The sequence below is a fragment of the Anomaloglossus baeobatrachus genome, chromosome 5 (genome assembly GCF_048569485.1).
Source record: "Anomaloglossus baeobatrachus isolate aAnoBae1 chromosome 5, aAnoBae1.hap1, whole genome shotgun sequence".
NCBI lineage: Eukaryota > Metazoa > Chordata > Amphibia > Anura > Aromobatidae > Anomaloglossus > Anomaloglossus baeobatrachus.
The window spans coordinates 240,352,044-240,367,100 of NC_134357.1; the positions used below are offsets into that span (position 1 = coordinate 240,352,044).

At 52.1% G+C, this 15,057-nt stretch overlaps 1 protein-coding gene across 1 annotated transcript in view; it reads right to left on the reverse strand.

Annotated features, from left to right (window-relative positions):
- LOC142311125 (uncharacterized) overlaps positions 1–12,409 on the reverse strand; it is a 55,610-nt gene extending 43,201 nt beyond the window's left edge. Inside the window, exon 1 of the mRNA XM_075349260.1 lies at positions 12,315–12,409. The gene's annotated coding sequence lies outside the window, so the exon portion shown is untranslated. The remainder of the gene's footprint in view (positions 1–12,314) is intronic.
- Between the last annotated feature and the right edge of the window lie 2,648 nt (positions 12,410–15,057).

Below are 15,057 nucleotides of genomic sequence, written 5' to 3' on the forward strand. Positions count from 1 at the left end.
ACAGCCATTTGTGTCCTCCTCCCCATACATACAGTATCCCTGTGCAGGGTCTTCCCTCTCCTCCTGTATAGAGACAGCCATTGTGTCCTCCTCCCCATACATACAGTATCCCTGTGCAGGGTCTTCCCTCTCCTCCTGTATAGTGACAGCCATTGTGTCCTCCTCCCCATACATACAGTATCCTGTGCAGGGTCTTCCCTTCCTCTGTATAGTGACAGCCATTGTGTCCTCCCTCCCCATACATACAGTATCCCTGTGCAGGGTCTTCCCTCTCCTCCTGTATAGTGACAGCCATTGTGTCCTCCCTCCCCATACATACAGTATCCCTGTGCAGGGTGTTCCCTCTCCTCCTGTATAGTGACAGCCATTGTGTCCTCCCTCCCCATACATACAGTATCCCTGTGGCAAGGGGTCTTCCCTCTCCTCCTGTATAGTGACAGCCATTGTGTCCTCCCTCCCCATACATACAGTATCCCTGTGCAGGGTCTTCCCTCTCCTCCTGTATAGTGACAGCCATTGTGTCCTCCCCCCCATACATACAGCATGCCTGTGCAGGGTCTTCCCTCTCCTCCTGTATAGTGACAGCCATTGTGTCCATCCCCCCATACATACAGCATGCCTGTGCAGGGTGTTCTCTCTCCTCCTGTATAGTGACAGCCATTGTGTCCTCCTCCCATACATACAGTATCCCTGTGCAGGGTGCTTCTCTCTCCTTCTGTATAGTGACAGCCATTGTGTCCTCCTCCCCATACATACAGTATCCCTGTGCAGGGTCTTCCCTTTCCTTCTGTATAGTGACAGCCATTGTGTCCTCCCTCCCCATACATACAGTATCCCTGTGCAGGGTCTTCCCTCTCCTCCTGTATAGTGACAGCCATTGTGTCCTCCCTCCCCATACATACAGTATCCCTGTGCAGGGTGTTCCCTCTCCTCCTGTATAGTGACAGCCATTGTGTCCTCCCTCCCCATACATACAGTATCCCTGTGCAGGGTCTTCCCTCTCCTCCTGTATAGTGACAGCCATTGTGTCCTCCCTCCCCATACATACAGTATCCCTGTGCAGGGTCTTCCCTCTCCTCCTGTATAGTGACAGCCATTGTGTCCTCCCCCCCATACATACAGTATCCCTGTGCAGGGTCTTCCCTCTCCTCCTGTATAGTGACAGCCATTGTGTCCTCCCCCCCATACATACAGCATGCCTGTGCAGGGTCTTCCCTCTCCTCCTGTATAGTGACAGCCATTGTGTCCATCCCCCCATACATACAGCATGCCTGTGCAGGGTGTTCTCTCTCCTCCTGTATAGTGACAGCCATTGTGTCCTCCTCCCCATACATACAGTATCCCTGTGCAGGGTCTTCCCTTTCCTTCTGTATAGTGACAGCCATTGTGTCCTCCCTCCCCATACATACAGTATCCCTGTGCAGGGTCTTCCCTCTCCTCCTGTATAGTGACAGCCATTGTGTCCTCCTCCCCATACATACAGTATCCCTGTGCAGGGTCTTCCCTCTCCTCCTGTATAGTGACAACCATTGTGTCCTCCTCCTCATACATACAGTATCCCTGTGCAGGGTCTTCCCTCTCCTCCTGTATAGTGACAGCCATTGTGGCCTCCCTCCCCATACATACAGTATCCCTGTGCAGAGTCTTCCCTCTCCTCCTGTATAGAGACAGCCATTGTGGCCTCCCTCCCCATACATACAGTATCCCTGTGCAGAGTCTTCCCTCTCCTCCTGTATAGAGACAGCCATTGTGTCCTCCTCCCATACATACAGTATCCATGTGCAGGGTCTTCCCTCTCCTCCTGTATAGTGACAGCCATTGTGTCCTCCTCCCCATACATACAGTATCCCTGTGCAGGGTCTTCCCTCTCCTCCTGTATAGTGACAGCCATTGTGTCCTCCCTCCCCATACATACAGCATGCCTGTGCAGGGTCTTCCCTCTCCTCCTGTATAGTGACAGCCATTGTGTCCATCCCCCCATACATACAGCATACCTGTGCAGGGTGTTCTCTCTCCTCCTGTATAGTGACAGCCATTGTGTCCTCCTCCCATACATACAGTATCCCTGTGCAGGGTCTTCCCTCTCCTCCTGTATAGTGACAGCCATTGTGTCCTCCTCCTCCCCATACATACAGTATCCCTGTGCAGGGTCTTCCCTCTCCTCCTGTATAGTGACAGCCATTGTGTCCTCCCCCCCATACCTACAGCATGCCTGTGCAGGGTCTTCCCTCTCCTCCTGTATAGTGACAGCCATTGTGTCCTCCTCCCCATACATACAGTATCCCTGTGCAGAGTCTTCCCTCTCCTCCTGTATAGTGACAGCCATTGTGTCCTCCCTCCCCATACATACAGTATCCCTGTGCAGGGTCTTCCTCTCCTCCTGTATAGTGACAGCCATTGTGTCCTCCTCCTCCCCATACATACAGTATCCCTGTGCAGGGTCTTCCTCTCCTCCTGTATAGTGACAGCCATTGTGTCCTCCCCCCCATACCTACAGCATGCCTGTGCAGGGTCTTCCCTCTCCTCCTGTATAGTGACAGCCATTGTGTCCTCCTCCCCATACATACAGTATCCCTGTGCAGGGTCTTCCCTCTCCTCCTGTATAGTGACAGCCATTGTGTCCATCCCCCCATACATACAGCATGCCTGTGCCGGGTCTTCTCTCTCCTCCTGTATAGTGACAGCCATTGTGTCCTCCTCCCATACATACAGTATCCCTGTGCAGGGTCTTCCCTCTCCTCCTGTATAGTGACAGCCATTGTGTCCTCCCTCCCATACATACAGTATCCCTGTGCAGGGTCTTCCCTCTCCTCCTGTATAGTGACAGCCATTGTGTCCTCCTCCCCATACACACAGTATCCCTGTGCAGGGTCTTCCCTCTCCTCCTGTATAGTGACAGCCATTGTGTCCTCCCCCCCATACATACAGCATCCCTGTGCAGGGTCTTCCCTCTCCTCCTGTATAGTGACAGCCATTGTGTCCTCCTCCCCATACATACAGTATCCCTGTGCAGAGTCTTCCCTCTCCTCCTGTATAGTGACAGCCATTGTGTCCTCCTCCCATACATACAGTATCCATGTGCAGGGTCTTCCCTTTCCTCCTGTATAGTGACAGCCATTGTGTCCTCCTCCCCATACATACAGTATCCCTGTGCAGGGTCTTCTCTCTCCTCCTGTATAGTGACAGCCATTGTGTCCTCCTCCCCATACATACAGTATCCCTGTGCAGAGTCTTCCCTCTCCTCCTGTATAGTGACAGCCATTGTGTCCTCCTCCCATACATACAGTATCCATGTGCAGGGTCTTCCCTCTCCTCCTGTATAGTGACAGCCATTGTGTCCTCCTCCCCATACATACAGTATCCCTGTGCAGGGTCTTCTCTCTCCTCCTGTATAGTGACAGCCATTGTGTCCTCCTCCCATACATACAGTATCCCTGTGCAGGGTCTTGCCTCTCCTCCTGTATAGTGACAGCCATTGTGTCCTCCTCCCCATACACACAGTATCCCTGTGCAGGGTCTTCCCTCTCCTCCTGTATAGTGACAGCCATTGTGTCCTCCTCCCATACATACAGTATCCCTGTGCAGGGTCTTCCCTCTCCTCCTGTATAGTGACAGCCATTGTGTCCTCCCTCCCCATACATACAGTATCCCTGTGCAGGGTCTTCCCTCTCCTCCTGTATAGTGACAGCCATTGTGTCCCCCCCCCCCCCATACATACAGCATCCCTGTGCAGGGTCTTCCCTCTCCTCCTGTATAGTGACAGCCATTGTGTCCTCCTCCCCATACATACAGTATCCCTGTGTAGAGTCTTCCCTCTCCTCCTGTATAGTGACAGCCATTGTGTCCTCCTCCCATACATACAGTATCCATGTGCAGGGTCTTCCCTCTCCTCCTGTATAGTGACAGCCATTGTGTCCTCCTCCCCATACATACAGTATCCCTGTGCAGGGTCTTCTCTCTTCCTCCTGTATAGTGACAGCCATTGTGTCCTCCTCCCCATACATACAGTATCCCTGTGCAGGGTCTTCCCTCTCCTCCTGTATAGTGACAGCCATTGTGTCCTCCTCCCATACATACAGTATCCCTGTGCAGGGTCTTCCCTCTCCTCCTGTATAGTGACAGCCATTGTGTCCTCCCTCCCCATACATACAGTATCCCTGTGCAGGGTCTTCCCTCTCCTCCTGTATAGTGACAGCCATTGTGTCCTCCTCCCCATACACACAGTATCCCTGTGCAGGATCTTCCCTCTCCTCCTGTATAGTGACAGCCATTGTGTCCTCCTCCCCATACATACAGTATCCCTGTGCAGGGTCTTCCCTCTCCTCCTGTATAGTGACAGCCATTGTGTCCTCCTCCCCATACATACAGTATCCCTGTGCAGGGTCTTCCCTCTCCTCCTGTATAGTGACAGCCATTGTGTCTTCCTCCCCATACATACAGTATCCCTGTGCAGGGTCTTCTCTCTCCTTCTGTATAGTGACAGACATTGTGTCCTCCCTCCCCATACATACAGTATCCCTGTGCAGGGTCTTCTCTCTCCTTCTGTATAGTGACAGCCATTGTGTCCTCCTCCCCATACATACAGTATCCCTGTGCAGGGTCTTCCCTCTCCTCCTGTATAGTGACAGCCATTGTGTCCTCCTCCCATACATACAGTATCCCTGTGCAGGGTCTTCCCTCTCCTCCTGTATAGTGACAGCCATTGTGTCCTCCTCCCCATACATACAGTATCCCTGTGCAGGGTCTTCCCTCTCCTCCTGTATAGTGACAGCCATTGTGTCCTCCTCCCCATACATACAGTATCCCTGTGCAGGGTCTTCCCTTTCCTCCTGTATAGTGACAGCCATTGTGTCCTCCCTCCCCATACACACAGTATCCCTGTGCAGGGTCTTCCCTCTCCTCCTGTATAGTGACAGCCATTGTGTCCTCCTCCCCATACACACAGTATCCCTGTGCAGGATCTTCCCTCTCCTCCTGTATAGTGACAGCCATTGTGTCCTCCTCCCCATACATACAGTATCCCTGTGCAGGGTCTTCCCTCTCCTCCTGTATAGTGACAGCCATTGTGTCCTCCCTCCCCATACATACAGTATCCCTGTGCAGGTCTTCTCTCTCCTCCTGTATAGTGACAGCCATTGTGTCCTCCTCCCCATACATACAGTATCCCTGTGCAGGGTCTTCCCTTTCCTCCTGTATAGTGACAGCCATTGTGTCCTCCTCCCATACATACAGTATCCCTGTGCAGGGTCTTCCCTCTCCTCCTGTATAGTGACAGCCATTGTGTCCTCCCTCCCCATACACACAGTATCCCTGTGCAGGGTCTTCTCTCTCCTTCTGTATAGTGACAGCCATTGTGTCCTCCCTCCCCATACATACAGTATCCCTGTGCAGGGTCTTCCCTCTCCTTCTGTATAGTGACAGCCATTGTGTCCTCCTCCCATACATACAGTATCCCTGTGCAGGGTCTTCCCTCTCCTCCTGTATAGTGACAACCATTGTGTCCTCCCTCCCCATACATACAGTATCCCTGTGCAGGGTCTTCTCTCTCCTCCTGTATAGTGACAGCCATTGTGTCCTCCTCCCATACATACAGTATCCCTGTGCAGGGTCTTCCCTCTCCTCCTGTATAGTGACAGCCATTGTGTCCTCCTCCCATACATACAGTATCCCTGTGCAGGGTCTTCCCTCTCCTCCTGTATAGTGACAGCCATTGTGTCCTCCTCCCCATACATACAGTATCCCTGTGCAGGGTCTTCCCTCTCCTCCTGTATAGTGACAGCCATTGTGTCCTCCTCCCATACATACAGTATCCCTGTGCAGGGTCTTCCCTCTCCTCCTGTATAGTGACAGCCATTGTGTCCTCCTCCCCATACATACAGTATCCCTGTGCAGGGTCTTCCCTCTCCTCCTGTATAGTGACAGCCATTGTGTCCTCCTCCCATACATACAGTATCCCTGTGCAGGGTCTTCCCTCTCCTCCTGTATAGTGACAGCCATTGTGTCCTCCCTCCCCATACATACAGTATCCCTGTGCAGGGTCTTCCCTCTCCTCCTGTATAGTGACAGCCATTGTGTCCTCCCTCTCCATACATACAGTATCCCTGTGCAGGGTCTTCCCTCTCCTCCTGTATAGTGACAGCCATTGTGTCCTCCTCCCATACATACAGTATCCATGTCAGGGTCTTCCCTCTCCTCCTGTATAGTGACAGCCATTGTGTCCTCCCTCCCCATACACACAGTATCCCTGTGCAGGGTCTTCCCTCTCCTCCTGTATAGTGACAGCCATTGTGTCCTCCTCCCCATACATACAGTATCCCTGTGCAGGGTCTTCCCTCTCCTCCTGTATAGTGACAGCCATTGTGTCCTCCCTCCCCATACACACAGTATCCATGTGCAGGGTCTTCCCTCTCCTCCTGTATAGTGACAGCCATTGTGTCCTCCTCCCCATACATACAGTATCCCTGTGCAGGGTCTTCTCTCTCCTTCTGTATAGTGACAGCCATTGTGTCCTCCCTCCCCATACATACAGTATCCCTGTGCAGGGTCTTCCCTCTCCTCCTGTATAGTGACAGCCATTGTGTCCTCCTCCCCATACATACAGTATCCCTGTGCAGGGTCTTCTCTCTCCTTCTGTATAGTGACAGCCATTGTGTCCTCCTCCCCATACATACAGTATCCCTGTGCAGGGTCTTCCCTCTCCTCCTGTATAGTGACAGCCATTGTGTCCTCCTCCCCATACATACAGTATCCCTGTGCAGGGTCTTCCCTCTCCTCCTGTATAGTGACAGCCATTGTGTCCTCCTCCCCATACATACAGTATCCCTGTGCAGGGTCTTCCCTCTCCTCCTGTATAGTGACAGCCATTGTGTCCTCCCTCCCATACATACAGTATCCCTGTGCAGGGTCTTCCCTCTCCTCCTGTATAGTGACAGCCATTGTGTCCTCCTCCCCATACATACAGTATCCCTGTGCAGGGTCTTCCCTCTCCTCCTGTATAGTGACAGCCATTGTGTCCTCCCTCCCCATACATACAGTATCCCTGTGCAGGGTCTTCCCTCTCCTCCTGTATAGTGACAGCCATTGTGTCCTCCCTCCCCATACATACAGTATCCCTGTGCAGGGTCTTCCCTCTCCTCCTGTATAGTGACAGCCATTGTGTCCTCCCTCCCCATACATACAGTATCCCTGTGCAGGGTCTTCCCTCTCCTCCTGTATAGTGACAGCCATTGTGTCCTCCCTCCCCATACATACAGTATCCCTGTGCAGGGTCTTCTCTCTCCTTCTGTATAGTGACAGCCATTGTGTCCTCCTCCCCATACATACAGTATCCCTGTGCAGGGTCTTCCCTCTCCTCCTGTATAGTGACAGCCATTGTGTCCTCCTCCCATACATACAGTATCCATGTGCAGGGTCTTCCCTCTCCTCCTGTATAGTGACAGCCATTGTGTCCTCCTCCCCATACATACAGTATCCCTGTGCAGGGTCTTCTCTCTCCTCCTGTATAGTGACAGCCATTGTGTCCTCCTCCCCATACATACAGTATCCCTGTGCAGGGTCTTCCCTCTCCTCCTGTATAGTGACAGCCATTGTGTCCTCCTCCCATACATACAGTATCCATGTGCAGGGTCTTCCCTCTCCTCCTGTATAGTGACAGCCATTGTGTCCTCCTCCCCATACATACAGTATCCCTGTGCAGGGTCTTCTCTCTCCTTCTGTATAATGACAGCCATTGTGTCCTCCTCCCCATACATACAGTATCCCTGTGCAGGGTCTTCCCTCTCCTCCTGTATAGTGACAGCCATTGTGTCCTCCTCCCATACATACAGTATCCCTGTGCAGGGTCTTCCCTCTCCTCCTGTATAGTGACAGCCATTGTGTCCTCCTCCCATACATACAGTATCCATGTGCAGGGTCTTCCCTCTCCTCCTGTATAGTGACAGCCATTGTGTCCTCCTCCCCATACATACAGTATCCCTGTGCAGGGTCTTCTCTCTCCTCCTGTATAGTGACAGCCATTGTGTCCTCCTCCCCATACATACAGTATCCCTGTGCAGGGTCTTCCCTCTCCTCCTGTATAGTGACAGCCATTGTGTCCTCCTCCCATACATACAGTATCCATGTGCAGGGTCTTCCCTCTCCTCCTGTATAGTGACCGCCATTGTGTCCTCCTCCCCATACATACAGTATCCCTGTGCAGGGTCTTCTCTCTCCTCCTGTATAGTGACAGCCATTGTGTCCTCCTCCCCATACATACAGTATCCCTGTGCAGGGTCTTCCCTCTCCTCCTGTATAGTGACAGCCATTGTGTCCTCCTCCCCATACATACAGTATCCCTGTGCAGGGTCTTCTCTCTCCTTCTGTATATTGACAGCCATTGTGTCCTCCCTCCCCATACATACAGTATCCCTGTGCAGGGTCTTCCCTCTCCTCCTGTATAGTGACAGCCATTGTGTCCTCCCTCCCCATACATACAGTATCCCTGTGCAGGGTCTTCCTTCTCCTCCTGTATAGTGACAGCCATTGTGTCCTCCCTCCCCATACATACAGTATCCCTGTGCAGGGTCTTCCCTCTCCTCCTGTATAGTGACAGCCATTGTGTCCTCCTCCCCATACATACAGTATCCCTGTGCAGAGTCTTCCCTCTCCTCCTGTATAGTGACAGCCATTGTGTCCTCCTCCCCATACATACAGTATCCCTGTGCAGGGTCTTCCCTTTCCTCCTGTATAGTGACAGCCATTGTGTCCTCCTCCCATACATACAGTATCCCTGTGCAGGGTCTTCCCTCTCCTCCTGTATAGTGACAGCCATTGTGTCCTCCCTCCCCATACACACAGTATCCCTGTGCAGGGTCTTCCCTCTCCTCCTGTATAGTGACAGCCATTGTGTCCTCCTCCCCATACATACAGTATCCCTGTGCAGGGTCTTCCCTCTCCTCCTGTATAGTGACAGCCATTGTGTCCTCCCTCCCCATACATACAGTATCCCTGTGCAGGGTCTTCCCTCTCCTCCTGTATAGTGACAGCCATTGTGTCCTCCCTCCCCATACATACAGTATCCCTGTGCAGGGTCTTCCCTCTCCTCCTGTATAGTGACAGCCATTGTGTCCTCCTCCCATACATACAGTATCCATGTGCAGGGTCTTCCCTCTCCTCCTGTATAGTGAAAGCCATTGTGTCCTCCTCCCCATACATACAGTATCCCTGTGCAGAGTCTTCCCTCTCCTCCTGTATAGTGACAGCCATTGTGTCCTCCTCCCCATACATACAGTATCCCTGTGCAGGGTCTTCCCTTTCCTCCTGTATAGTGACAGCCATTGTGTCCTCCTCCCATACATACAGTATCCCTGTGCAGGGTCTTCCCTCTCCTCCTGTATAGTGACAGCCATTGTGTCCTCCCTCCCCATACACACAGTATCCCTGTGCAGGGTCTTCCCTCTCCTCCTGTATAGTGACAGCCATTGTGTCCTCCTCCCCATACATACAGTATCCCTGTGCAGGGTCTTCCCTCTCCTCCTGTATAGTGACAGCCATTGTGTCCTCCCTCCCCATACACACAGTATCCATGTGCAGGGTCTTCCCTCTCCTCCTGTATAGTGACAGCCATTGTGTCCTCCTCCCCATACATACAGTATCCCTGTGCAGGGTCTTCTCTCTCCTTCTGTATAGTGACAGCCATTGTGTCCTCCCTCCCCATACATACAGTATCCCTGTGCAGGGTCTTCCCTCTCCTCCTGTATAGTGACAGCCATTGTGTCCTCCTCCCCATACATACAGTATCCCTGTGCAGGGTCTTCTCTCTCCTTCTGTATAGTGACAGCCATTGTGTCCTCCCTCCCCATACATACAGTATCCCTGTGCAGGGTCTTCCCTCTCCTCCTGTATAGTGACAGCCATTGTGTCCTCCCTCCCCATACATACAGTATCCCTGTGCAGGGTCTTCCCTCTCCTCCTGTATAGTGACAGCCATTGTGTCCTCCTCCCCATACATACAGTATCCCTGTGCAGGGTCTTCCCTCTCCTCCTGTATAGTGACAGCCATTGTGTCCTCCTCCCATACATACAGTATCCCTGTGCAGGGTCTTCCCTCTCCTCCTGTATAGTGACAGCCATTGTGTCCTCCTCCCCATACATACAGTATCCCTGTGCAGGGTCTTCCCTCTCCTCCTGTATAGTGACAGCCATTGTGTCCTCCTCCCATACATACAGTATCCCTGTGCAGGGTCTTCCCTCTCCTCCTGTATAGTGACAGCCATTGTGTCCTCCTCCCCATACATACAGTATCCCTGTGCAGGGTCTTCCCTCTCCTCCTGTATAGTGACAGCCATTGTGTCCTCCTCCCATACATACAGTATCCCTGTGCAGGGTCTTCCCTCTCCTCCTGTATAGTGACAGCCATTGTGTCCTCCCTCCCCATACATACAGTATCCCTGTGCAGGGTCTTCCCTCTCCTCCTGTATAGTGACAGCCATTGTGTCCTCCCTCCCCATACATACAGTATCCCTGTGCAGGGTCTTCCCTCTCCTCCTGTATAGTGACAGTCATTGTGTCCTCCTCCCCATACACACAGTATCCCTGTGCAGGGTCTTCCCTCTCCTTCTGTATAGTGACAGCCATTGTGTCCTCCTCCCATACATACAGTATCCCTGTGCAGGGTCTTCTCTCTCCTCCTGTATAGTGACAGCCATTGTGTCCTCCTCCCATACATACAGTATCCCTGTGCAGGGTCTTCCCTCTCCTCCTGTATAGTGACAACCATTGTGTCCTCCCTCCCCATACATACAGTATCCCTGTGCAGGGTCTTCCCTCTCCTCCTGTATAGTGACAGCCATTGTGTCCTCCTCCCATACATACAGTATCCCTGTGCAGGGTCTTCCCTCTCCTCCTGTATAGTGACAACCATTGTGTCCTCCTCCCCATACATACAGTATCCCTGTGCAGGGTCTTCCCTCTCCTCCTGTATAGTGACAGCCATTGTGTCCTCCTCCCATACATACAGTATCCCTGCGCAGGGTCTTCCCTCTCCTCCTGTATAGTGACAGCCATTGTGTCCTCCCTCCCCATACATACAGTATCCCTGTGCAGGGTCTTCCCTCTTATCCTGTATAGTGACAGCCATTGTGTCCTCCTCCCCATACATACAGTATCCCTGTGCAGGGTCTTCTCTCTCCTCCTGTATAGTGACAGCCATTGTGTCCTCCTCCCCATACATACAGTATCCCTGTGCAGGGTCTTCCCTCTCCTCCTGTATAGAGACAGCCATTGTGTCCTCCTCCCCATACATACAGTATCCCTGTGCAGGGTCTTCCCTCTCCTCCTGTATAGTGACAGCCATTGTGTCCTCCCTCCCCATACATACAGTATCCCTGTGCAGGGTCTTCCCTCTCCTCCTGTATAGTGACAGCCATTGTGTCCTCCTCCCCATACATACAGTATCCCTGTGCAGGGTCTTCCCTCTCCTCCTGTATAGTGACAGCCATTGTGTCCTCCTCCCCATACACACAGTATCCCTGTGCAGGATCTTCCCTCTCCTCCTGTATAGTGAGACATTGTGTCCTCCCTCCCCATACATACAGTATCCCTGTGCAGGGTTTTCTCTCTCCTTCTGTATAGTGACAGCCATTGTGTCCTCCTCCCCATACATACAGTATCCCTGTGCAGGGTCTTCCCTCTCCTCCTGTATAGTGACAGCCATTGTGTCCTCCTCCCCATACATACAGTATCCCTGTGCAGGGTCTTCTCTCTCCTCCTGTATAGTGACAGCCATTGTGTCCTCCTCCCCATACATACAGTATCCCTGTGCAGAGTCTTCCCTCTCCTCCTGTATAGAGACAGCCATTGTGTCCTCCTCCCCATACATACAGTATCCCTGTGCAGGGTCTTCCCTCTCCTCCTGTATAGAGACAGCCATTGTGTCCTCCTCCCCATACATACAGTATCCCTGTGCAGGGTCTTCCCTCTCCTTCTGTATAGAGACAGCCATTGTGTCCTCCTCCCCATACATACAGCATGCCTGTGCAGGGTCTTCCCTCTCCTCCTGTATAGTGACAGCCATTGTGTCCTCCTCCCATACATACAGTATCCCTGTGCAGGGTTTTCTCTCTCCTTCTGTATAGTGACAGCCATTGTGTCCTCCTCCCATACATACAGTATCCCTGTGCAGGGTTTTCTCTCTCCTTCTGTATAGTGACCAGTATAACTATGTTTGCACATCAACATTATCAGTCCAGCCCAGGCAGCCATGTTCGTGGAGATGCATACATGTATACAGCCTGCAGACACACGGAGCAGATGATACACAGCCGCAGTTTCCGCACCTGTCGGGGTCGGTCCAGGACACCGGCGTCCGAGAAGAACAGAAGCTGCCGCCGGTGCGAAGTCGCATTCACAGGATCAGAGACCACAGGGGAGGAAGCACTTCCGGAATGGAGTCGCGTACAAAATACGTCATCGGTACAGGGCGGATGTGGCGAGCTGGACTTTCCACGGTTCAGTCTAGGTTGGAGATGATTCTTCTTTAGCCTATCCAGGCTCAGCTCCGCTCTAGACGGCCACTGCTGAGGGGCTTATAGTGGCGCTGTGGTGAAGGTCTCCCCGTACAGCTCCACTTCATACTGGTCCATGTGAGGGGCCTAGAATGGAGCAGTTAGGCTAGGTTCACATTTGTTTTGTGTCAGTCAGGGTACTTTCACACTTGCGTTCAGCGGAGTCCGTCACTATGGAGAATAGCGTAGAATGTTAACGCACTGCACTATTCTCCATAGACTTGTATGGACGATGTACTGTAACGCAAGTGTCAGCGTTGCATCCGCTGGACGACGCAACGTCGTTATTTTGACGCTGCGCCGGGCAGGAGGAAAGCAGTATGTAACTTTTTTTTCTTTCTGGCTTGACAAAGAACGCAGGCAGCGTTCGAAACGCGTAGCCTTACGCCGCATATGGGCTTCCTATTTTTGTCATCGCATTAATTTTTACGTCCTCTAATAAAATTGCATCAGTTTTACTACTACGCCGGAAGCTGGATTTTTCTTTCTTCTATTGGACCCTTGCACTGCCAGAGTGTTATCCCTGCATGCCGGACTTTGCCCCAGTTGAGCTGGATCACTTGTTTTTCCTTCTCAACTTTTTTTGAGCAGCGCAATCTGTTGGATTTCACTGCGCATGCGCTCTCTGGCTCCATGCACCTGTAACCAAGGTAAATATCGGGTAACCAAGCAAAGTGCTTTGCCGATATTTACCCTCGTTACGTGTGCAGGGAGCCCGACACTTCCCCGCTTGGCTCCGCCCCCTCCCGCACTCCACTCCGCATGTATGTACACACACACACACACACATTCACCTGTCCTCGGCGCCATAGCCCACTCGGCTCCACCCACTCCTCACTCCGCCCCCCGCACACATTCTCGGCAGCCGAACAATCAGCTGAGCGCCCGGCCGCCGACGTGAGAGCGCTCAGCTGTGCAACCGGCCGCCGGCTATTGAGAGCGATCAGCTGATTGTTCACAATAGTCTGCTGCCAGTAAAACTGTAAAGAAAAAAAAAAAAAAAAAAAGCTTTCCGTTGTTTTGTACGATCCGTACCATCCGTTGTGCCATCATATGCAACGCATCCGTTGCATCCGTCACACAACGCAATGCTACGGAAGCTGTCCAATGCAAGTGTGAAAAGTAACCTCACATGCGTTACTTAACGCATGTGACTGATGCATTGTACAATTAATTGTTAGGGTATGTGCGCACGTTGCTTTTTACCTGCTTTTTTGCTGCTTTTTCTTCTGCGCTGTTTAATGCCAAAATGGATGTGTTCTTCTATTCAAGCAAAGTCTATGGGAATTTGGGTTTCTTGTTCACACTATGTTGTTCAAAATGCTGCCTTTTTGTGGCAGAACTTTGGTCAAAAACTCAGCTTTTCAAAGAAGCAACATGTCAATTGTTTTTGCCATTTGGGTTTTGCACTGCAAAGCTGAGTTTTTGACCAAAGTTCTGCCACAAAAAGGCGGCATTTTGAACAACATAGTGTGAACAAGAAGCCCAAATTCCCATAGACTTTGCTTGAATAGAAGAACACATCCATTTTGGCATTAAACAGCGCAGAAGAAAAAGCAGCAAAAAAGGAGGTAAAAAACAACGTGCGCACATACCCTCAGACTCCGTTGTGTGCGGGGGGCGGAGCGCGAGGGGGGCGGAGCCGAGCGGGGCCGTGGCGCTGAGGACGTCAGTGCCGCGGGGACTGCAGGGCTGTGGACAGGTGAGTGTGTGTGTGAGTGTGTATACATGCTGAGTGTGGGAGGGGGCAGAGCCGAGCGGGGAAGTGTCGGCCTCCCTGCACACGTATCCAGGGTATATATCGGGTAACTAAAAGCAAAGCACTTTTTGCTTGGTTACCCGATATTTACACTGGTTACCAGCGTACACCGCTTAGCGCTGGCTCCCTGCACAGGTAACCAGTGTAAATATCGGGTAACTAACCAAAGCGCATTGCTTGGTAACCCGATGTGTATCCTGGTTACGGGTGCAGGGAGCCAGAGAGCGCATGCGCAGCGAAATCCTACGGATTGCGCTGCTCAAAAAACGTTACAGGCTGCGTTCCTTCCGCCCCGCGGTCAGTCGTTCCATGACTGATCAGTCGGGCTATGGGTGCAATGCAGCATCATCAGTCACAATCCGCCGCTCATACAAGTGTATGGGAACAACGGAATCCGCCAAACGGATTCCGTTTACCAGAGCAGCGGATTGTGACTGATACAATTTAACGGAAGTGTGAACCTAGCCTTACGAGGGTCTCCCCGTACAGCTCCGCTCCAGACAGGTCAGTGTGAGGGGCCTAGAATGGACCAGTAATGAGGGTCTCCCCGTACAGCTCCGCTCCAAACAGGTCAGTGTGAGGGGCCTAGAATGGAGCAGTAGTGAGGGTCTCCCCGTACAGCTCCGCTCCAGACAGGTCAGTGTGAGAGGCCTAGAATGGAGCAGTAATGAATGTCTCCCCGTACAGCTCCGCTCCAGACAGGTCAGTGTGAGGGGCCTAGAATGGAGCAGTAATGAGGGTCTCCCCGTACAGCTC